This window comes from Paroedura picta, chromosome 3, assembly GCF_049243985.1.
Source record: "Paroedura picta isolate Pp20150507F chromosome 3, Ppicta_v3.0, whole genome shotgun sequence".
NCBI classification, from domain to species: domain Eukaryota; kingdom Metazoa; phylum Chordata; class Lepidosauria; order Squamata; family Gekkonidae; genus Paroedura; species Paroedura picta.
The window spans coordinates 122,844,690-122,868,971 of record NC_135371.1 but is presented as its reverse complement, the minus strand read 5'-3'; the positions used below and the strand labels follow the sequence as shown (position 1 = coordinate 122,868,971).

The window sequence follows — 24,282 nt, the reverse complement described above, 5'->3', positions numbered from 1 at the left end:
GGGACTTTGAAGAACCAGCAACAATGGTAACGCACAGGTCTTTAGCGCTACTGTTGCAGATTGGTTGCAGGAGTGTATCGCTATCCGGAGGGTGAATCCACTTTTCTGGATTCCCCTGAAAGCGCCACAACGAAGCGCTTTTTGCTGATTGGTTTCAGGATTGTTGCAGATTGTCTACGACATCGTGGGTTATGGCAAATTAGTAGCGTTTCCAAATAGCAACCATTCTGCTACTTTGAAGCCATGCGAAATGGCCCTGCAATTTCAGGGGATTCCTGGGCCCCGCTGTGAGGCTGGCATCCCTAAATGAGAAAAGCAAAGCCATTACAATTAAGATACCCTGAGGGACATAGACAACAATAACAACAAGCAAGGACACCATATTGTTAAAATATTTTTAAAACATAATTAAAAACACACAAAAACCTTTAGCAATAATTGGTTTCTTTGATTTTTCAGGCAATTCATGATTCAGTAAGAGAAAATATAGATATTGCAGAACTTGATAGTACCGATTTCCTGTGATAAACTTTTTGATGTCAAGGAGTATATTTTCAACTTGAAAACATGTAGGAAATTATATATCTGGATTTTCTTTTAAATAAAGGTCAAATTTTATCTCTAAGTTTTATCTTCATTTTGTGCCCCACACCTCATTCTATTAAAATATTAATACTGGTTTGCATCTAGGAACTATAATGGGTATGAAGTTCTAAAGTGGAATTTTCCTTCCTCTCCTTCCCATTACAGTCCACCTGCGATGCTGTTCAGAGGGCCCCCACAAATGGCATTGAGGGTCAAAATGGAAGGTGTGTAGTGGGAGGAGAAACCAGGAAAACATATACAGCAAGTGCAGAGAGTAAGGGCACACAGAGAGGTCTTCTCGGCAAGTTCCCCCTCATGGAAATCTTTCTAACTAAAGATATGTGGAAGTCTTAGCCTGAACAACTTTTGAAGTATAGTATCCTACCTATTTGTGCTGGCCTCTTAGTCTCAGGGTTCACTTGGGAATGGATCAGGAAACGCCCTTGAATTGAATGTGCTCTTCTTTTCTTTTGCTGATTGTTTCTGAAAGAATGATAGATAGATAGATAGATAGATAGATAGATAGATAGATAGATAGATAGATAGATAGATAGATAGATAGATAGATAGATAGATAGATAGATAGATAGATAGATAGATAGATAGATAGATAGATAGATAGATAGATAGAGTTTAAATTAAAGGTAAGAGTCTTGGTATTTTAATTAGAATCAGAGTTCATCCTGCCACTGCAATAACCACAGTTTAGAGCAGGTATTTTTTTCCTAACAAAACAGCAACGGGAATAGAACCTGCAATCTGATCTCCCTTCTGGAAAGAAAAACACTGATATTTCAGAGATACTTGGAGTGAGTGGAGCTGAAGACTTTGAAATGAGGTACTTGAGTGGCCTGTTTTGATGTGGAGAGTTTTGAATGATGTTTAACTTGGTACTTAGCACATCTTACATGCCTGACTTGTTTTGACTGTTTTTGCTATGTGATCTGTTGAGGAAGTTCACTATGTATTCAGCAACTTATTACTCACTCCTCAGCCTCCTCCTCCTCCTTATAGCCTAAAAGGATAGGAGGGGAATTGCCTTTTGGATCCTAAACATAAAGCAATGCCTCAAAAACTTGGGAAGCAGTATATCCAATGGCATTTCAAGGATGAGGTGGAGGGAGTGGTCTGCCTCAGTTGCAGGGAGTACAATCTTATTGGATTCATTTTTTTTAAATGAATTTATCTTGTAAACTTTTTGAATAGTTTCTCTTTAAGAAGAGCCATAAGCTTCTGGAAACCATGTTACCAACTGTAAATTCCTCCTCTCACTTCTTTGGTATTTGCTTCTTCGGAAGAAGACAAGAAAGACATGTGGGGGGGGATGCAATTACACAATGCCTGCTACTTTCCACAATTGTTTGATTGGCACAGACAAGTGGAGTTGTTACTCTCACCCTCCCAGCTTCTGCTCCTGTGTAACTGGTTCTGATCTGCTGTGGTTTGGTGATTTGTTTCTTTCTTCTTTCTTTACATGCAAACCTTGCTTCCCAATAAATCCCTGCTTCTGCATAGAGAATAAATCTAGTTATCACGTTTTTATCCTGCCTGTCCTAACTACTCTGCCCTGTCCCAACCCCCCACCCCTGGCTGTCTCCTGTGCACCAGAATCCAAAATGGCATGGAGTTCTGTCTCTACAGGGGTTCCAAGTAGTCTCTAATGCCTTGGTTCTCTGAACTCCACTCCATCTCCATGCTGCTTTTGCTGGCAGATAGTGGGGGGTAAAACGGTAATGACTGGGGAAGGCACTGGCAAAGCCACCCTGTACTGCCAAGAAAACGCTGGAGGGCGTCACCCTAAGGGCCAGACATGACTCGGTGCTTGCACAGGGGATACCTTTACCTTTAGTCAGTGTCAGGGTGCCAAAATGTTAACATCTTCTGTGATTTGCCCCAAGACTGTGAGTATTCAGGTTGTCTTCAAAGGAGGAAAATGGAAAACTATTATTCAGAACAACCACCCAACATTGCATGGGACGAATACATTATTTCAGGCTTGTGAATGTGAATAATTACTGGTCCTGGATTGGTTTGTTTCAGCCTTGGTAGAGAAATTCCTTTGATTCCAGAATTCCTTTTGCTTAATTATGCAGCTCTGTGTCCAAGGAAGCCTCAGCCTTTTAAATCCAATCATGGTGGTTAGTCTTGTTTATAAGTGGGTGGAGCAGGCAGGGATGAAGGCAAAAAGAATTACATTGTTTCATAGAGGAAGGGGATTACCAGCAACACCATTGCCTGTGTCAATTTGGCTGGTCCTAATGAAAGGTATTGCAGGGATTGTCTTTAGAATTCTAGAGCCATTGAGAGCCAGCTTGGTCTAGTGGATATGAGCCCAGACTTCAAATCTGGCGAGTCGGGTTTGATTCTGCACTGCCACACATGCAACCAGCTAGGTGACCTTGGGCTTGCCACAGCACTGATAAAGCTGTTCTGATGGGGCAGTACTATCAGGGCTCTCTCACCCTCACCCACCTCACAGGGTGTCTGTTGTGGGAAGAGGAAAGAGAAGGCGATTGTAAGCCACTTTGAGACTCCTTCAAGTAGAGAAAAGCGGCATATAGGAACCAACTCTTGTTCTTCAATTGAAGGTTTTCCTGTCATAGCTTGGACCATCTTATCTACACCACTGGAGTCCAAGTGAGAAAAGCAGATTACAATATAAATAAATAAATGAATGTAGAGACCTTCTGGCATCAGCTGAAAATTAAGAAGAAAAGAAGAGCTGATTTCCCCCCCCCCCCCCAGTTTTCTCTACCAGGAGTCTCAATGTGGCTTAGAAACACCTTTCCCTTCCTCTGACCACAACAGTCACCCTGTGAGGTAGGTGGGACTGAAAGAGCTCTGACAGAAGTGCTCTAAGAGAACTGTGACTGACTCAAGGTCATCCCACTGGTTGCACGTGGAAGAGTGGGAAATCAATCTCAGCACACCAGATTAGGTTCTGCCACTCTTTAACCACTACACCATGCTTGCTCTCAGACACCAGGCTTTACTTCTCTTTGAGTAGGCTATGCTCCTAGCCCACCCCTCACCATGGCAACAATCCTGAAGGGCCTAAGTATGATGGATGGGAGGATGACAAAGAATTCTGCATACATGGCTGTGGAACATAGACTCTTTGAGTGGTATGGAAAGAGAGGATAGGGCCTTGAGGTGCTGCAGGAAGTGAAAGAGAGATAAATTGACCTCCTGAATATATTCATAACTATTGTTTTTCAATATATTATAACTTCTGAAGGAATACAAATCTAAAAATAAAATTAACAATTCATCTAGAACAACAGAACAGCTGGAATCAATATCTTATAAAAGCTCACTCCCTTAGCCAAATACCTTTGTAAACAGATGTGCTCTGCAGTGTTTCCTAAAGGATGGGAAGGATATGCCCAAATGAGCTTGTTCCAGGAAATCACACCATAATCTGGAGGTGACAATGGTAGAAACTCAGCTTTTTATAAAGAAAAATTCAGAGCAGGGCTCATATGGCACATGTGGAATATTTATGCTCAGGTTCATATCTGTGAAAAGGAGCATGGAGGAGGAAAAGAAAAATGTGGACCAGCATGAAAGTGTGGTGGAAGAGGATTTGTGATGACCAAGAACATATGTATACACACAAGGAGAGATTTTACCAGGCCCACGAACTTCAACTTGGTTTGAAAACCTCTCCCCCTAAAAATAAAATGCCATTGTTACCCAAACCTTCTTTTTATATTTTTCCATGGGCTCTCATGAGCATAATTAAAGAAATTCTTTGCTAGGAACTTTAAAAAAATATACATTAAATACATATAGAAAACATGCACACTTAAAAGGAATGTACAATCCTTGTTTTTAAAAACAGCAAAACAAGGAGACATGCTAAAGTTAATTACAGAGTCACCCTTTTTTTACATCTGCTGAAGCCAATGAACTTAGAAGAGTGTTGCTCTGCTCAGGATAGCACTATTAGTGATCCAAACCTACTGGGCAATGCACTCCTTTTACTGCAGCCATGCAGTATCTTCTTTGAGGCAAGTGAGACTCTTTAAAATCCTTCAAAGTCTTGTTACATTCCCCAGGATAGTTAGAATGTACTAGTCCACCTGATCTAAGAAGGCCCTTACACCTGCTCCACCATTCAAAATGTTTCCTTGAATTGCAGAGTTGCACCATCCATGGTCTGTCACATTTTTGAAGCAGCAATACAGCTGTAATGTCTGCCAGAAGTCAAATGGCAGCATGCAAAGAATGCTTCGGTCTTTGCACGGGTGCTAGGTTCTTTATTTACCAAGTATATTAGATTCACCCACCCCACCCCACTTGTTCAGCATTTTCAAACCTCACATCCAAACAGTATTCTACTCCTGTCATCCTGTCCTATTGCATTCTCTGCAGCACTAGAAACTCAGCTTGTTAACCCTGACATGCATCATCAGAAGAGTCCCCCTCAGCATTAGAACAATGAGGAAGCTGAGTAGGCTTTCTGCCTTAACCATTTAGATGCAGCACTAATGAACAACCTGCTTGATTTCTTGATCTGCCTTCTTCCATGGGAAAACAAAGTTTGAGTTCAATGGTACCTTTAAGGCCAACAAAGTTTTACTCAGAATATAAGTTACAATCTGAATATCTTCTTCTCTGTGTTTTGCTTCTTTGAACATAAGTAAAATCTGTTTTTAAAAAAGAAAAAGAAATACAGAATCTTTAAAGAGCTTTCAAGGAGGTGATGGAGATGGGCATTTGTTCAGGAAGTAGGAGGGATGGATTGCCTTTGTCAATTACTGACAATTGTCTGTTAATTTGCATTTTCTGGTGAGTTTTCCTTCAGGACACAGAAAAGACAGCTCATTAAGGAGAGATTAGGGCTGACATGACTTTACAGCCCACAAAGCGAGAGGACCATTGGCTTGATTTCTACTTTTACATTCTTTCCCCCAGCTGACACTGTTTTCAAAGGCCATCTTCTCATCCAAATATTTCCTGCCCTGAAATCCTGGGGTAGTCATTAGGTTTCCAGCAAAACCTGAGCTGTGTAAAGATGTGCACTTTGGAGGGCTAGCTGTTTTCTAATTGAGCTAAATACTAGATAGAATGATACAGCAGGATTTGGGAGACCCAGGTTCTCATGGAGATCCCCTGGAATGATAGCTTGGCTCCAGACTAAGGAGGACAGTTCCTTTGGAGAATATGGCTGCTTTGGAGGGTGGACTCCACTAAGGTCCCTCCCTTCCCCAAATCCCACCCAGTCCTGGATCCACCCTCAAAATCTCCAGGTATTTCCCATCCAACTCTATATGGAAACTGAAGTTCAGTGGGTGACCTTAGGCCAGTCACTCTCTCACACAGTTTATACTACCTCACAGGTTTGTTGTGAGGATTAAATGGAGGGGGGAAATGCCATAAGCCAGGGGTCAGATGTTCATGGACTACAGTTATCATGAGCCCCTGCCAGCATGGGCACTTGGTAGGGGCTCTTGGTAATTGTAGTCCATGAACATCTGGAGAGCCACAGTTTGGCCATCTCTGCCCAAAAATCATTTTGGGCCTCTGTTGGAGAGAAAAGTACCTCAATCAGTCAGAAAGGACCATATTCCAAGGATCAGCTCAAACTTACCGTACTGCGAACAGCCTGACATGCAAGGTAGGGCCTGCAGATCTCCCAGAATTACAACTAATCTTCAGACTACAGAGATCACTTCCTTGGGGGGGGGGGCAGCAGCTTTGAATGGTGGACTAGCATCACAATATCCACCCCTTCCCCTCTCTAGCTCCTTCCCCTCCGTAGACTGAACCTTCTCTAGGCCCTGCCCACAAATCTCCAGGAATTTACTAACTACAGTCAGCAAGCCAAGCAAGGGAGACAAAATGATGAGAAAAGCTTCAGTCCCTCAACTTCTTCATACCGGGCTGCTCTTAATGCTATAGGAGAAGGTTAATAATGATGTTAACAATGAGGTTAACAATGATGTCCCCTGAGATTCCATAGGTACCATTTTATATTAGGGAACTACGGAAGAGCTCAGCAGATATCAGGCTATCCAGTTTCCCATTTTAGAATATTCTAGATAATTCATACTGTGCTGGATTTTTTAATGCTATGTAAGGGCGGGGGGGGGGGGGCTGACTTCTCCCTTTGCAGACTACTGGCCAGCCAAGGAACCAGGACTCCAATTAAAACAGTCATTTGGCACTTTTAAAATTCAGATTGAAAAAACAGAGGGATGAAAAGGATGGTGGAAGCAGCCCTGAAATATGAGACATTGTGAATATCAACTTTGAATTCGGTTTCATGCTGGGGCAACTCCAGAATGAAAGTTCGTATTTCATTTTCATCTTTTAAAAGTCAGGCACGAGAGAGTGAGTTGTTCTACTCAGGCAATTCTTCCATTAAGACTCCCTTGGGAGTCGTACAAACCAGTATCATAATGTTAGCAAATCTGTGGAACGAAGCATTAGGAACCAAGTGATACTTATTTTATACAAATAATTCCTTTCACAAAACACGTTTCACAATTTATCTCTCCCAGCACTCCTTAGAGCCACTTCATCTGCTCAAGTAAACAAGGTTTAATGTGAAGAAAATGCACCAGCCAGTAACCTGCAAATAAAAAAGGAGGGGCATCGAAAGCTCCAGCCTGAATAGCAAGTTGCCCATTTACATATATCCAGGTCTGGGGCTCTGAATGCACAGTGTTAACCGGCCTCTCCATCCTGCTCCTGTCTCTGTAGCTTTTATCCTGGCAAGATTTGTTGCTAGATAATTCTAAATGACCATCTCCCTACAACAAAGCCACCCCCTTTAGATGTGTGCAGATGATATAGAAAATGGGTGGTTCAGGCCGATTTCATGAGGCCCTAATAAATCTTCAGTAAATTAAAGCTCATCCCCTCTCCTCCCCTCCACAGGCCTTTGTCTTGCTAATACACATTAGGCCTTGGCTGGCTACACACTTTGAGGCCTTTCGGAGGTGAGGCCTGTACAAAGCTGCAGATGTGGGGGCCTTCAAGGACCTTTGCCCCCAATGTTAGCCATTAACATCAGCCATGCCAACACAGGAATTTCGTCAGTTCTCTCCTTAAAAAAAGAGAGAGTAACAACTTTGGCTTTTGAGATGTGAAAGGAAAAAAGATATAAAAGGAGCAGGGAAAAAGAAGAGAAAGAATGTAAGAGTAAGAGAAAAAAAGAACTAAAAGGAGCAGAAGAAACAGAAGAGAAAGAATGAGAGAGTTAGAGGTAGTAAAAGAGAGATTCCAAAAGAGGTTTGTTTTCTTGTAAAGTCTGATTTTCTCTCTAAATCACTGGCTGTGGCTTGGAGCTGTTAGGAAAATGGTGAGCCTCTTTCAAACTTTGGCACCAATAAAAAGCCTTTAGTGACATATGATCTATCTTCTCTGCTATCTCCACTGCCTAAAGCCTCTTGCTCTTTTCATTCCACATCCATGGCTTTTATCAAAGTCTGAATCACAGAAAACTGGAGCAAAGAGGCTGGGAAGCTGTGACCTCAAGTGAAAAATCTCACCTAGGCTTAGGTTTGCCAACTGTGGCATGGGAAACACCTGGAGATTTGGGGGCAATGATCTGCAGAGTGAAGCATTTGGGGAAGGAGCTGTCATTTTCTCTGTGGGAACTAATTTCAGTAGTTAGGACATCATTTGTTATTCTGAGAGAACTCCAAGCCCATTGGCAGCTCTACAGAGGGTCCTTGGTTTCCCTAAAAACAGAAAGGCATCTGCCTAACTTAAAAGGTTCCATAGTTTAACATTCTAATTGTATCTAGAATTATACGAGGTCATAACCTATCCTATTATCAAAAATTAGAACAATTGTTGAGGGTGACAAATGTTGTTATTGTAGGTAGAAAGATTACATTTTAGAAGTAATAATACATTTTAATATTTAGTGCACCCTTCTGAACGCTCAGGGCAGGTGACATCAATAAAACCAACATACAGTTTAAAACTTTAAAACAGGCACCATAAACAATAGCCCCCTTGAAAATTCCAAATAGGGAAGTCCTATAGTAGGGAGCCAATCTTCCGGTTTCTCCTCCTCCTCGTGGTGAGACCAGCTATTTTGGTGGGTGTTATTGTGGACCTCGACCATAAGCATCGTAAAGAAATATGAGCAAATAGTAGTTCATGTTTAAACAAGGGAGATGGTTGTGTCAAAGGTGTCAAATGGTGGAGCTATTGTCCTGATCCCAAATCAGATCGTCTATGAATGGTTTAGCATCAGAGCCCCCACAAAAATATGGGTAAGCTCTGTAGACCTCTTCAAGCTACATTCTATTCCTGAGAGAAATGGCTCTCCACACCTGCCTAGGTAGTTCAGTAATCCAAGGAAAACTGAGACTGTAGCATTGTTACATTCAGGGAGGATTCTGATTAAAGACTGTTTGGTTTGAATCATACAGGTGATGGCTTTGCCCTACTGGGTCCTCAACTAGGTGACTGCACCAAATATCTAAACACAGAACCTAGTTGCATAGAAGGAAAAATCACAATTGAAATAAAAGGCAGAATTTTTACCCTACAAAGTTAAAATCTGGGTTTCTGAGATACTGTTGCAGATGAAGGAATACCAGCCCCCCCTGGTGGTGGTGGCGGATCCCCTGGTGCCAGGCACCACCACTACTATACTACTGATCAGTTAGCCAGTGGGAAGATGTATCAGGAGAGCCCAGGTTTCATTGCCAGTGACATGGTGATGTCACTTCTGGTGAGCTCTGGAAGTGATGTCATCATGTCAGTAACATCACAATGATGCTCTGGTATTTGAGCAAAAACTCCATGGTAGTAGCGATTTTTGCCCAAATAGAGCATCATTATGATGATGCAACATGATGCTGTCAGTTATGGTACACACCGGGCATGGCATTGTCATGCCACCAGCAATGTAGCCTTGGCCTCCTTCCCACTCCTGACAAGTCTCCCTACCCCCTCACCAGTTTCCAGGGGGGACTTGGCAACTCTGGGAGTAATCATTCATGAAAACTCATGGCAAGTATCCAGACTTAATTCCTTCCAATAGAAAGGATTCTGCTTTGTTGCATAGCAAAATCCTATACACTGAAAGTATATATGTTCATGCCATTAAAGGTTTATTGGTTGATATTGACTGGTTGAAAGTATATATGCACAATTATACTTAAAACAAGAAGCACAATAAAACCAGACTGTCTTAGTCTGAGGAAGATTGCTTGCACTCGAAAGCTCACGCCCTGAATAAATCTTTGTTGGTCTTAAAGGTGCTACTGGACTCTGATTTTATTGTGCTACTTCAGACCAACATGGCTACTTATTTGAATTTAAAACAAGAAGGTTCCAGTTGTGACCCAAAGAGGCAGCTAGCATGTTCTGTATCTGCAGCTGTGTTTACTTTTCAGAAACAGCCCTACTAAAACACAGAAGCTGGATTTCACCCCTAAATTCACAACGTAAGCTGAGGATATGGCATGAGGATTCTTTGAAGACAAGGGAGAGAGCTAATGTGCACAATGCATTTCTACATTTAAAAAAACATGTTATACCACATCTCAACAGCTATTTTAAAGCTTGAGAACATTTCAAAATCAATTTCAGAATTCTTAAGGGAGCTGCTTACCAAAAGAAACTTTAGACTTCAAACACTCTCTACACTGAGCTTACCTGAAAAAGAGAGGAGATCTTGGTGTCATTTGATCTCTTCTGGTAGTTCCGTGCAGATATTGATTTACAGGGACCAATTATGAATGGGGGGCGGGGAGATCGGGCAGTGTCTGCATGACAGCAGGGCAAATCCCAGCTTCTGCATGATGTTGCTGATAACCTGGTCCCCACCTCGCCCTAGCCCAATTTAGGGTATCTGATGCACCGCGTTAAGGGAATGATTTTTCACTGTTCACTTTTTTAACATGGCTGCCATTGGCAGCTATGCCATGCCGGGCCCATGCACACAGGGAAGAGTAGTTTCCTCCTCTGCCTACATTGTCCCAGCCAGGTATTTTTCAATCAGAGTATTTTACCTCCCAAAGAGAGATTTGCAATCAGTTGATAAAAGGTAAAAGGCCATTGAGGCGAGAAGAATATGCGACTCCATTTGTCTTGGCATAATAACAGGCCACAGCGTTTATTAACAACACATCTCCCAACAGAGGGTTGGCGCAGCATAGAAATGAACTTGGCCTATGCAGTGGATACACTGCCACCCTTAGTCCATGCACATCAGAGTCCATCATCCATTTCCCCGCTGGCACTACGTGACCCATTTTGCTGGACTACTTACTGAGAGATGGCCTAGATGGGGGGCCCAAAGGGGGTGAACCTCCTTTTGACACTTCTCCAAACTCGTTGGCTCAACAACTCCGACCACAGAAGAAGCGCTTTTGGCAAATGGTGACAGAGAACTGATAGGTCATCAGATATGCTCTGAATCAGACGGAATCCCGGCGCATCCGGAAGATCATTTTCGCCCAGCTATATGACGATAATAAAAGGAGGTCCCCACTGGTGCACTGCCATGGTGGTCACGTTGAGCAAGGATCTCCACTTCATGCCATGGCAACCAATCCACATACACCGGAGATGCTCCTCCAAGCCGAGATGCTCAGTCCAGCCTGTTTCAGAAGCGTAAAAGGTAAAGGTAAAGGTATCCCCTGTGCAAGCACCGAGTCATGTCTGACCCTTGGGGTGACGCCCTCTAGCGTTTTCATGGCAGACTCAATACGGGGTGGTTTGCCAGTGCCTTCCCCAGTCATTACCGTTTACCCCTCAGCAAACTGGGTACTCATTTTACCAACCTCGGAAGGATGGAAGGCTGAGTCAACCTTGAGCCGGCTGCTGGGATCAAACTCCCAGCCTCATGGGCAAAGCTTTCAGACGGCTGCCTTACCACTCTGCACGACCAGCCTAGTATACGATGCTGTGCCCCAGAATGAATACTGTCTTTTACAGGGGGCATAACCCTAGGACCTGTCTGGTCAGTCTTAGATCTGCTGAGCCGCACCTGTAATCCTCCCCCAGAGATCTTAATGTCACCCATGAAGAGATGCATGGGACCGGTATCTGTCCATGATGGAGACAACAACTCACAACACCGGAATGCCCCAAAGAAGGCCATGGAGAATGCGGCCCCGGCTAACAAAACTTCATAGTGGTCAAAGCAAACCCTATGTAACGCCCGCAAAATACTGGCCAATAAAGCCTTTGTGATGGGCCGCTGCGCATCCGGGATGGCTGGGGACACCCTGACCCAACTCCTTACAGCCCTGCGGGCCACAAAGAATGATTCCGGGTCCCACCCCCCTCTGACGCGGCTGTGGACGGAAAGCCCGGCTAATGTGACCCACATGGTTTTGGGGGATATGCCCTGCTCTAACAAATGGGCTCAAAAATGGAGTAACAGTCTTTCGTTCGTAGGCCAATAATCGCAATGTCCCAAGGATGCTGCGAATGACAAGAAACTTCTCACAGCTCCTTCATATGCCTGCCACGTGGAGGAGGCCAGGGATCCTGCAACGCCTTGGAGGATCAGTCGACGGCAAGATCCCAGAGGTCTTCTGGGAACTCGTCTGGGTTCTGGTGCGCTCCGGGGGCCAGCTACGAAACCTCTCATCCTGAAAACAAGAGAGGCCATCGGTCACCTCGTTGTAGAGCATATGCAACCTCATGAAAGTGACGTTGAATTTAAGGCAAGTGAGCATGAACTTGCGCACCAGCCTCATGACGCGGGGGGGACGGGACGTCTGTTTGTTAACAACATGAACAACGACCTGGTTGTTGCACCAAAAGGTGATCTGATTGTTGGAAAACAGACTGCCCAGAGAGTTATCACTACCAGGATGGGGAACAACTCCAGAAATGTGAGGTCCCGCCTGATACCCTCCCCCCATGCCTCAGGCCAGCGTTTTGCGCAACAGTGTTTCCCATATATGACACCAAATCCCATGGCCCCAGAGGCGTCTGAATGGATCTGAAGGCAGTCTGCCGGGGACATTGGCGATTGCCATATAGCCACTCCATTAAAAGATTCCAAAAATTCCTGCCAAATCTTGAGGTCCTTTTTGATGTGGCCCGTAACTCATATTCTGTGATGGGGCTTCTTGACCCCCGATGTGGCCCTAGACAACCATGCGCAGAAGGCCCTCCCTGGTCTGATAACTTTACATGAAAAGTTAAGGTGTCCCAATAACTGCTGGATGTCCCTCAAAGTGCATTTTGACCTCAAAGCCATATCGGCCAGCAGCTGCTGTACTTCGGCTATCTTATCAGCCGGCAACTTGGAAGTCCCTTGTATGGAGTCAAGTTCTATTCCTAAATAAGACAAACAAGTAGTGGGCCCCTCAGTCTTATTAGCTGCCAAAGGGATCCCCAAGCTGGCAGCCATTGATTGTAAAGTGGCCAGGCGGAATGCACAATCTTCGGAATTCCCAGGACCGGTGAACAGGAAGTCATCCAAAAAGTGAGTGACTTCCTGAAAACCTCTCTGTCCCTGAACTGCCCATTTGAGGAACGTGCTAAACGCCTCAAATGCTGCACAAGCTATGGAACAGCCCACAGGCATGGTTTGTCCACAAACCATTGGCCTTGAAATCTCATCCCCAATAAATCAAAATCAGCCGGGTGAAGTGGTAACAACCTAAATGCAGACTGTATGTCGCATTTGGCCATTAATGCCCCGCGACCGCAGCTTCGCACCAAGGCAACAGTGTGATCAAATGGAGAATAACGAACGGCACACAAGTCGTGGGGGATGCCGTCATTCACCGAGGACCCTGTAGAGAACGACAAGTGATAAATTAAATGAAATTCCCTGGGTGCTTTTTTGAGCACTACCCCTAGAGGTGACACTCGAAGATGGGGAATGGGTCGGTTGTCAAATGGCCCAGCCATTCTCCCCTCTGTGCATTCCTTTTGGATCTTACTAGCTACCACTTCTGGCATAGCTAATGCAGATTTCAGATTGACACACTGGGTGGCAATTCGCAGCCCCTCATACAAGATACGGAAGCCTTCCACGAAACCGTGCCAAATGTAGTCTGCGGCCTTCCTATCCGGATAGCATGATAATCTTTTGGACAATTCAGCTAGACTTACCGGTGTCGGGGCCAGGCAGTGAAGCGATTCCAGCCAGGCATTAGGCAGCTTTATTGGAATTAGCTGAAATAGCTGCTCCCGACCCCGTGTCTTTCTTCCCGGAAGGCTGGGCCCCTCAAAAGGGCGCCTGCAAGTTAGGTTTCGTGCAGGAAGGAAGGGGGTGACCGCCACCGCAGGACTCACATTTGTGGTCAAATTGGCAGCGACGTCTCCGATAGCTCTTATTATTGATGCCCCAACATGGCAACCCCGACGAGTGCCTCCCAGCGCAAGCTGGGTGGCATTTTTCCACAGTGCGCTGAGCACTGGGACCCATGTAAACCATCCATAAGTCTGTGTCTTTTAAATCCCACCTAGTATCTGGGTTCTGGGATGCCATCTCCCTGAACACATGGTCATAATCCATAGTGGCATCATGGCCTGCTAGGTCACAAGCCTCTAAGATGTGGGCCTGGTATCGTACAGGGAAAAGATGGGAATACCAGAGCATCTTATCTGTCTCTTGAGAAACTTATATGCAAGTCAAGAAGCAACAGTGAGAACTGAATATGGAATCACTGATTGGATCAAAATAGAGAAAGCAGTTCGGCAAGGCTGTATACTGTCGCCTTGCCTATTTAACTTGTATGTGGAGCACATCATGAGAAAGGCGGGATTAGAGGAGTCACAAATTGGGATCAAGATTGCAGGGAGAAATATCAACAACCTCAGATATGCAGATGATACCACTCTAATGGAAGAAAGTGAAGAGGAACTAAAGAGCCTGTTGATGCGGGTGAAGGAGGAGAGTGCAAAAGTTGGCTTGAAACTCAACATCAAGAAAACAAAGATCATGGCATCCGGCCCTCTCAATTCCTGGCAAATAGATGGGGAAGAAATGGAGATAGTAAAAGATTTTATTTTCCTCGGCTCTAAGAACACTGCAGATGGGGACTGCAGCAAAGAAATTAAAAGACGCTTGCTCCTGGGGAGGGAAGCTATGGCAAATCTAGACAGCATTCTAAAAAGCTGAGACATCACCCTGACAACAAAAGTGCGTTTAGTCAAGGCTATGGTATTCCCAGTTGCAATGTATGGCTGCGAAATGTCCTGTGGTACCTAAACCAGTTCGGCAGGGCCTGCAAAACAGAACTGTTCTATTGGGCTTATGGTCAAGGCCAGAAATAGCATCCTTATCCATTGTTGTTCCTCTATATATTTCTTAAACAGCCTAGGGGGTGGGATGTGTCTGGATGTCCAAGTCAGAATAGGGCCAATCAGGTTGCATCCAGCTTTGCCCTGATTGGCCCTACCCCTGCTGCTCCTTCCCTCCATCCCTGGACTCTAGCCTCTTTGCTCTCAGACGCCTCAGTGCCTGGAGCCATCAGCAGGTAAGGGGAGAGGGCCCTGGACAAAGGGTCATGATAGAGGGCTTGCTAAGGAGGGCCTCTTGGCCTGCTAGGCTGGACTTGCTGACGAGGGCCTTCCAGCCTGCTCACTGCCTGCTAAGGAGCTCTGTCTCGGCCCTGCTAATGAGCTGCCCAGCCCCCACCCACTGATCTGGCTGCGAGCTGCGGCCCAAAGCCACCTTAAGCTGCCTGGCAAGGGGCCAGGGGAGGGGACCCTTTCAAAGCCTGTTTTTAGGAACGGGCTTTGAAGCTAGTCTACTATAAAAGTCTGGCCTCACTGCTGGGGGAGGAGGGGAGAAGGAATACTGAAGACCAGCTCTGGCTATAACCTTCCCCTTTGGGGATTTTAGTCAGGGGCATAAATTATAGGAATTATAAACTGTAATGTTTTAACATTTGACTTGCAGGTGAGCCTTAAGGTGGGGAGAAGGACACAGATACCTGGATGGCTTCAATATGACCACAGCTTTTATTTTAACACAACATTGTTGGCCCAAATGTGGCACAGAATTTTGGAGAGCCTGCACTATTGGTGTTAACCTTATTAGTAGGCCACAGCAGCACCAGGGAGCCACCTGCCTCCACCTCTGGGAGCACAGGTCCCCCTTTGGTCATCGTATCAGAAAGTATTTCAACCTGGGCTGATTCTGCACTGTTTACTCTGTTGTGGATCCTGCTGATCCTGATTCTGTTTATTCTGTTGTGGATCCTGCTGAATCCAGATCGATTTGAACTCGGCTCCCCCCCCCCCCATTGAAACAGAAAAGTGTTCTGCACATGGTTAGGGAAGCTGAGAAGGGGAGGGGGGAACCAAACACAGCAGGAGCCTCTTTCTTACTTTTCTTGAAGCTGGGGGAGGAGAGGATTGGAGACAGCCGAGGAGGGAGAAAAAAACCAAGAGGCAAATCTCTCCTGAGAGAAGCTTAACAGGGCTTCTGGAGCCTCTGTAAAGAGAAGTTAGGGCTTCCCCTTTAAAGCAACCTTGCAGCATGGGAACAAGAAACTGAATCTTGGCCAAACAGGCTTCTCTACCACGGAGGTTAGCAGTGAGTTCGGAAAACACAGAGCTCTGCTTGCTTTCTCATGCTTTCTCACACCGATTTTCAAATATTGAAGGTTATATCCAGTCTAGGATATTGCAGGGAAAAGGTAGGGTCACTCCAGATCAGAGGGAAAATTTGTTGCAAAGGGAAAATTTAAATCGGACAAAATCAAAATGGAAATCGCATTCAGTGTAAATGGCAGGGACTGAATTGACCTGGGATTGGAATAAAAGCTCCATGCAGTTTCAGCCTTGGAGTGCCAGAGAGAGTTGCAAACTTCCTTTGACATACAGGCCACCTGGCTCAGTGAGCTTCCAGCCTCCCCATCCGGGTTGGTCTAGCTCGCTCCAAGCCACCCCATAAATGGTACTCCTACCTGTTGAGTTCGATATCCCTGATCAAATTTCCTCAAGCAGGTTCTCTGTCCGTGCCAAAGTTGCCCTCCAAAAGCTATGACATTTAACAAAGAATACATAGCAACCATAATAATATCAACAAGCAAATTAACAGGTCCTCAATCACCTTTCCATAAGGGCGGGCAGGTGGGCTAACTGCTTGCTGCTCATGGCTGGAGGGGAAAGAGGGTGGCGTGATGCAACCTGAGCCTTAAATAGGCACCATGGGCACACGTCCGCCATCCCCGGCCTCCCACATGCTTTCCCCTTTCCCCCTCCTTTACCTGCTGCACAAGAATGACACGTGTCCTCTTCTCACCTGCCCCAGCCGCATCATCAATAGCAGCTTGGGGAGGTAAGTCCCCAGCTGCATTTAAATCTTTGTTTTAATGATGTTACCTACCATGAGCGCTGGAAGGTTGGGATATAAATCAAAATGTATTCTTATTGTTGTGCGGTACTGTACAGTTATGGTCAATTTCCAGAATTTCTTACTGGAAAGTTCAGCCATTGTTAACACTGAACATTTGTACTCACCAGCTTGGGGGGGGGGGGAATCCAAACTACAAATAAAATAGCTGCTTATTATAAAATCTTCACACTTTCTGCTTTCTTGTTTCATGAACTTGCCAATCCATTGCTATCATCTTGAAGCATAAATGGTAGATGGAGGGACAGGAGGACGAAGGGTTACACAGAATTACTGGCAAAGAGTGTAAGCCTTTTGATTTTGGACTAATTCACACATACGTGTACATCACTTCATCTCTGACTAGTTGATGGCTGGCAACTGGCCATGTGAACTGGGTCGACTGTGGAGAAATTGCATTTGAGATTATGTGTTCCACCTGTGAATTCACTGATGGCCTACATGTGCATTGAAGTCATCACTGAATCTTGCATCATCGACTGCCCCACATGTATTTGTCAACTAGCCCCTGGACTTGAGACAAGATACACACAAATACAAGTTAACCTAAATATAGCAAGGGAGCAGAGATCAACAGCTGCATGTGTTCACCTCCAAACTGTCTTTTGACTTTGAAAGAGTGCTTTAAAATATTGTGCTGGACGCTATCTTGCAGCCAAAACTGGCTGAATTTGCTGTTCATCAGACTGTTATTAAGATAAGGGACACCTCTCTCCATAGATCCATGTCCTGTCTCTCACACAGAGAGACCTGCTTTATTGCGCTCCCTCTGAGAAAACTGGCTTTTAATCAGTGATTTGTGGCTGGAGGGGAAGTGAGCCGCTCTTCCAGTTATTCTAACAGCCCATGGGGAAGTAAGGGTGTCAAGATTAGATAAATCGGAATTCCTCCTCCAGACAACTGGCCTATCTGATCTCTGCTTAGGTTACAACTAACATCCTATTGAGTCAGGGCTAGCAGTGGAACAAGCAGCTTCCTGTGAAGGAGGATAAAGAACATCATGATAGATCCTGTTAGCTTTCCTTCTCTGGCAAAGAACAAAATTTATGAGTGGAAAGTAAACATATTTCATTTGCTCTGTGAAGTTGGTGGAAAGCAAAACCTTTCCTCCACTAAAATGAAGACAGAACAAAATTTGAGCCCACTGTAACCTTTGAGACCAACAAAGTTTTATTCAAGGTATAAGCCTTCATGGGCACCTTGAAATGGAAGTATCCAGTCCATACATATGGGTGAGCCACAAATTAGCATACAGCATAATAGAAAGATGTTTAAAGGCAATTCCATACAGTGGCCCTGCCAGTGCTTAGCTGCAGACCCAAATGCCTTGCTTTTTCTTTTGCCCCCATGAGGGACACCTTTTGGCAGCACACCTGTTCCACCAATTTCTGCATCCACACGGGGGACATATTTCAGTTTCAGACCCAGTCTGCCACTGAAATGTGTCCCATGGGGGATGCAGCCATGGTGGAAAGATTCTGCCATGCAGGGGGGTTGCAGGAAGGTGGAACTGTGTGAGAACGAAGCGCTGGGGAGCCAAGTGGCACATTTTTTGGGCCTCTGTGGGATGAGGACACATAGGCCTCTCATCCACATGGGCCTCCACCAGGCTAGGCTCCATTGGCTTCTGGAGCACTTGAAGGAGCACAGAAACTATCCACATTCCCTTAAAGAGAGGCAACAGCAGCCTAACACACACCAGGCCCAGGAGGGTGCCAGCCTGGCAGTGATGTCATGTGGAAGCAGGGATTAGCCTCGTTCCATATGAGCACCCTCCTGGCCTTTTCCACCTGTGCAGAATCAGCCTAACAGATGCAAGGACCAAACAGGAATAACAAGCTTAGTTTACATAGTCACTATTTGTTTGATTCTAATTCTAGGGGAAAACATAGTGAAGAAAATAAATATATCAGAAGTAGAGATTGATGTGTAAATGTACCCTTCTTAATGGGGTGTGTGTGTGTGCTGAGAGAAATTAACTGGCTAAAATGAAGAAAACCTCCTTGTAACTTGGGGATGGAGGTGATGTAGTGCGGTAAAGCCAAGCTCCTCATCCACCCATCCATCCCTGACATTATTTTACACAAAGTGACTAGAGGTTATGGAAAGGATTTTTTCTATCAGATTTTAACATACATCCTCCTTCCTGCTGACATCCAGAGTTAATAGTATTGAATAATGGGCTCAATAAGGCGCAGAATCACTCGTGTGCAAAACATCAGCTCTTTATGGACTGCACACAGTTGAACTAAAATAACAGCCCACCACCTGAATTTATATACAGTTCAGAGGGTCCCACCAAAGTCTGTGATTGACCCTAAGTGGAACCCACTGATTGAGTAATTACAACAACCAATAGTAGGCTGGATCCTATGAGCTAGACAATGATAATTGTGCATTCCTGATGTTAGTGCTAGGATCCAAGCTCTTGATCTCTGTTGCAATGCATATGCAACAAATAGGACTTGTTGATTTCAATTTTCAGGTCTAATCATTCTTCTGTGATGCCCACAAATATCATTGGAAGGCAAGAGAAAGAGACAGACTCATAAACCCAAAGAGGAAAGTAGAACCAAGAAACAGTCACATAATTGTAGTCAACAGGTAATGTGTGCAGTTTGTCATGTGACCATGGGTAGAGTCTGTTTCATACCTGCATCAAGGTGTCATATTAAAGAATGTGTTAACACAAAGTATTTTGAATTTTTACAACAACGGTGGCCCTTCTATAAGCAGAAAACCAGCACATAAAGCAAAATCCATGCTGAATTTTGGCCTGTCTGGGGTATAGGAAGTAATGCTAGATTAAGCATGTGCTCCACAGACATTCTTTGGATTTTGTGGATGGTTCAGGGTGGTTCATGAAATGAAAACATCTCCTGGAAAACCTGGCATCAATGCTAGAGAACTCCTAGCGAATTCCTAGGCAATGGGGTTCTCTCCAGCCTTGGAAGCACCAGTTAGGACCCTTCACTGCTGGCTGCCAGTTAGAGAGCTCCCATTCAGCTCTATGAGATCTGAAAACTATTTAAGGAGTGGGTGCAGTCCCACGTTCCTTTGTTGAGGGTTCATAGCAAACAGAGGAGGATCAGTAATGTCTTTGAAAATTTGCAGTGAATTATATCCCTAGTGGGAAATGATTTTTGTAACATAACTAAAATAAATAGCTGCATAGATATATTTAGCTTCACGTTTTGGGTTATGTTCTGGCTTCTGATGGGGATATGCTATGTTAACTCTGCTTATTTCTTTAGTAATTGCTGTGTATTTTACATGTTGCAAGGGGGAATAAGGAGAAGGTAATTTAGCCTGTTTGTGTTCTAGACCTTGTCCTCCACTTGGAGCACTCTAGCTCTGTGTGAATTGATTCTAAGAAAGAAAACCACAAAAGGGAGAAACATTTCAAAGGATTAAAATAAAGAAACCTAACTGCAAAGCAGTTAGGAACCAAAAGGTTGGCATCTTCCAAGCTGTTTCTCCCCCTCCAGTCTGTGAGCACCTTGAGCTGAGACTCTGCTTTTTTACGATGTACAATGTAAATCCTAAAATTATATAAACATTGTACATAATTTACCAAATTAAGAAATTAAAAACATACACAAATCCCATAGGCTATTCATAGAAAAACATAATATATACCATACAATTTTGAACCTTGGACCTAACTCATTTCGACCTATAATGGGGGGCTTTACGCACCGGGATCTTTGTTGCAAATTGGTCACTGAATGAAAAATCGCCATTTAAAATAGTGGAATTCGTCGTTATGAATACCTGCCTTTGTAGTGGTATCCAGTTGCGTTTTGTAGCGTTTCCCACAGGCTTCCGGTCTCGGCAGAAATCGCTAGAAAGGAAGCGCTATTGCCGAGCTCGTTACGCCCCTGGCCGTCAAGCAGCCAATGGGCAGCCGTTAGCATGCTCCCAAACAGCCCCTTTCCCTTTAAGAAAGGTTTTTTTTTAAAAAAAAAAACACACCCATTGTAACGAATCTGTGTAGATTCGTTGCAACGGAGAGACCCATCCAGCTGCCTAATGTGTTTGAGCTGTCGTTTGATCGTATGATCGTGGCCACGCTGCCTCGAGTGAAAAGAAAAAAATCCCCCTCCCCCCCTCTCACGGGCCCGATTTTCGGCTGAATGACTGTGTTAAATGTGTGTGCTTAGTGACTGAAGGGGAGGGACTGAAGCCGGGGAAGCCTCTGTTTGAGCTGTCATTTGATCATGGCCACGCTGCCTCGGAGTGGGAAAAAAAAATCCCCCCCTCCCCCCCTCTCACGGGCCGATTTTCGGCTGAATGACTGTGTTAAATGTGTGTGCTTAGTGACTGAAGGGGAGGGACTGAAGCCAGGGAAGCCTCTAAACTGAAAGAGGCTCGCTGGTGCGTTTATCCCCGCTCGCTCGGAGAAAAAAAAATGGCGATCGCTTCACCGGAAGTTTGGAGGACAGGCTCAGGAGGAGGGACTTTGAAGAAACCGCAACAATGTTAACGCACAGGTCTTTATCGCTAGTGTTACAGATTGTTTGCAAGAGTGTAGCGCTTTCCGGAGGGTGAATCCACTTTTTGGGATTCCCCTGAAAGCGCTACAACGAAGCGCTTTTTGCTGATCGGTTTCAGGAGTGTTGCAGATTGTCTACGACGTCGTGCGTTAAGGCAAATCAATAGCGTTTCCAATTAGCAACCATTGTGCGATTTTGAAGCCGTGCAAAAAGCCCCTGGGTCTTTTTCAGAGGTCTAGTTATGGACACACATAATGATAAAGTAAAGAGTACATAAAGCAGCCAATAAGATAAAGTTATAGATCTTATTTTTAGGAGATAATTGTCTCCATCTCTTAAGCTGCTTGAAAGGGTATATCCATGAAGCCAGTGCATATGTGAAAGCAGGTGAATTGATTCTAAGCCCAGTTTCCAAAAACATGAATGGGACCACTCTTGGATTTCCTAATTTCTATAAATGTCTCTCTCCAGACTTTCTGATTTCCTCATTTAAAAGGCCTGAGAGCTGAAGAAGAAGAGCAGTATTTTTAATACCCTACTTCTTACCACCCAAAGGGACCCCAAAGTGGCTTGCAAATCCATTTCCCTTCCTCTCCCCACAGCAGTGAGATAGGTGGGCCTGAGAGAGCTGTAACAGAAGTGCTCTGCAAGATCAGCCCTGAGAAAACTGTGATTAGCCCAATGTCATCCAGGTGGCTGCATGTGGAAGAGTGGGGAATCAAGCCTGGCTCTCCAGATTAAAGTCCCCTGCTCTTAATCACTACACTACGTTGTCCCTTGTCTAGAAGACTAGATATTTGGTTGGATTCTTGGCTACTTTTGTTGCCTCTCTTGGGATAACTTCCCTGACTGTGCTTCAATGTTTGTTGTTGTTGTTGTTAGGTGCAAAGTCGTGTCTGACCCATCGCGACTTCATGGATAATGATCCTCCAGGCTTTTCTGTCCTCTACCATTCCCCAGAGTCCATATAAGCTTGCACCAACCGCTTCCATGACTCCATCCAGCCACCTCATTCTCTGTTGTCCCCTTTTTCTTTTGCCCTCAATCACTGCCAGCATTAGGCTCTTCTCCAAGGAGTCCTTCAGTGCTTACTAGGAAGCTAATGCTATTGTACCTTCAGCCATAAAATATTGGTAGATTCTAAAATTGTACTTTTAAGTGTAATGCACTTTAAAAAAAAACACTTTGGAGCTGGGTTTAATTCCCTGCTCCTCCACACACAGTCAGCTGGGTGATCTTGAGCTAGTCACAGTTCTCACAGAGCAGTCTCTCTCAGAGCTCTCTCAGTCCAACCTACCTCATAGAGTGTCTGTTGTGGGGAGAGGAAGGAAAGGAAATTGTTAGCCACTTTGAGACTCCTTCAGGTAGTGAAAAGTAGGGCATAAAAACCAACTCCTCCTCTTCCTTCTCTTCTTGCAAGCAAAGGGCAAACAGTCTCATTTTTGCCAAATCACACACAATTAACAAGCAGCCATCTGGCAAGGGAGATAGCTTCTGGTTCAAATGGTGGCAAGATAGATTAATTATTTGGAGGCAAAGTTGGCTGTTCATTTGCATTCACACAAAATGTCCAAAAATACATAACACTATGTACAGAAAAGAGCTGCATGAAAGCTGAATGTTTTGACTTTAAAACTTGACAGATTGTGACTACTTTCATTTTTTTTAATTGACCTTTGGAGGAGGGACTACTCTTTTGATTTGGTACTAGCTTGTGACCTCAATATTTACACAACCATAGCCATCCAGAAGCCCCCTGCTTGTGAAAACGCAGGTCACCCAATATTTCACAATATTTTATTACAGCGAAAACCTGAGCCCCCATCACACGCTACTCAAACTCTTCTTTGTTCTATATGTATTTGTTTAATAAACTGTATTGATATGTCTTTACAGGGATGAAGTGGAAGAAAAACAGTGCAGGGGTTTATGCACAAGCTCTCTCAGATAGCTTTTCCATGTCTAGTCATGAGTGGGTGATTCTGCTGATTCATGCTTCCTGCTGCAGAATACCAACTGGCTTCCATCGCTGTTTCTAAAGTCCAAGTCTCCAGTGACCCCAAACAGTATAATTTCTGCAGTGAAAGGAAGACTGGTGGTGAATTGCCTTTCTCTAGGGTGATTGCAGTATTAAACTTTGTTGGTCTTCAAGGTGACACTGGACTCAAACTTAGTTCTATTGCTTCAGGTCAACATAGCCCCCCTCCCCCCACCTGAATCTTCATTTTGATGCTGTTTTTGATCCAAGCCTTGGAAGGTGGCTGAAACATTTAATGTACTATCAAACTATCAAAAGTGGAAACTATCAAAAGACATTCCCAACACTGGTCCAAAAATTAATTATGACCAGAAGATCAGGTCTGTGCCTTGTCAGTAGGGGTGTTTTGCCAAAGGAACCGGGCAAAGGTTCTTTGATGGATGTGAAGAAAATAAACATACAGTAGATAGGTAAACACTATACTTTTATTGATTATCAATCAGAAGGCAAGTGAAGATAATAGCATAAAAATACATACCAAGCAAGATTACTTTTCTCCCTACAGCCAGCCTGGTGTACTGGTTAAGAGTGCCAGCTTCTAATCTGGTGAGCTGGGTTTGATTCTGGGCTCCTCCACATGCAGCCAGCTGGGTGTCCTTGCGCTTGCCATGGCACTGATAAAGCTGTTCCGACTGAGCAGTAATATTAGAATTCTCTCACCCTCATCTACCTTACAGGGTGTCTGTTGTGAGAAGAGGAAAGGGAAGAAGATTGTAAGTCATTTTGAGACTCCTTCGGGTAGAGGAAAGTGGCATATAAGAACCAACTCTTCTTCTTCTTCTTGATAGCAGAGAGATCCCCGGCCAAGGGTTGTACAGCACCAACACCAGTGATGTCCCCAGATTAAGTAT

The 24,282-nt window shown here is 44.5% G+C and overlaps 3 long non-coding RNA genes across 4 annotated transcripts; 1 reads left to right on the top strand and 2 right to left on the bottom strand.

The window, feature by feature from the left end:
• Nucleotides 1-256: 256 nt before the first annotated feature.
• Nucleotides 257-6,293, bottom strand: LOC143831312 (uncharacterized). Of its 2 annotated transcripts, XR_013228812.1 has the most exons (4): nucleotides 6,182-6,265; nucleotides 3,919-4,006; nucleotides 971-1,068; nucleotides 258-302 (listed from the first exon to the last, which is right to left on the bottom strand). It is a non-coding gene; the product is annotated as an uncharacterized LOC143831312 (long non-coding RNA). The 2 variants fall into 2 exon arrangements; XR_013228813.1 differs by lacking the exon at nucleotides 3,919-4,006 and having other exon boundaries at nucleotides 257-302; nucleotides 6,182-6,293.
• A 3,137-nt stretch (nucleotides 6,294-9,430) lies between these two features.
• LOC143831310 (uncharacterized) lies at nucleotides 9,431-23,515 on the top strand. Its single transcript, XR_013228810.1, has 4 exons — nucleotides 9,431-9,567; nucleotides 17,122-17,182; nucleotides 19,383-19,501; nucleotides 23,290-23,515. It is a non-coding gene; the product is annotated as an uncharacterized LOC143831310 (long non-coding RNA).
• On the bottom strand, nucleotides 11,060-13,842 carry LOC143831311 (uncharacterized). The gene is made up of 3 exons (XR_013228811.1): nucleotides 13,642-13,842; nucleotides 12,017-12,161; nucleotides 11,060-11,162 (listed from the first exon to the last, which is right to left on the bottom strand). It is a non-coding gene; the product is annotated as an uncharacterized LOC143831311 (long non-coding RNA).
• Nucleotides 23,516-24,282: the final 767 nt, after the last annotated feature.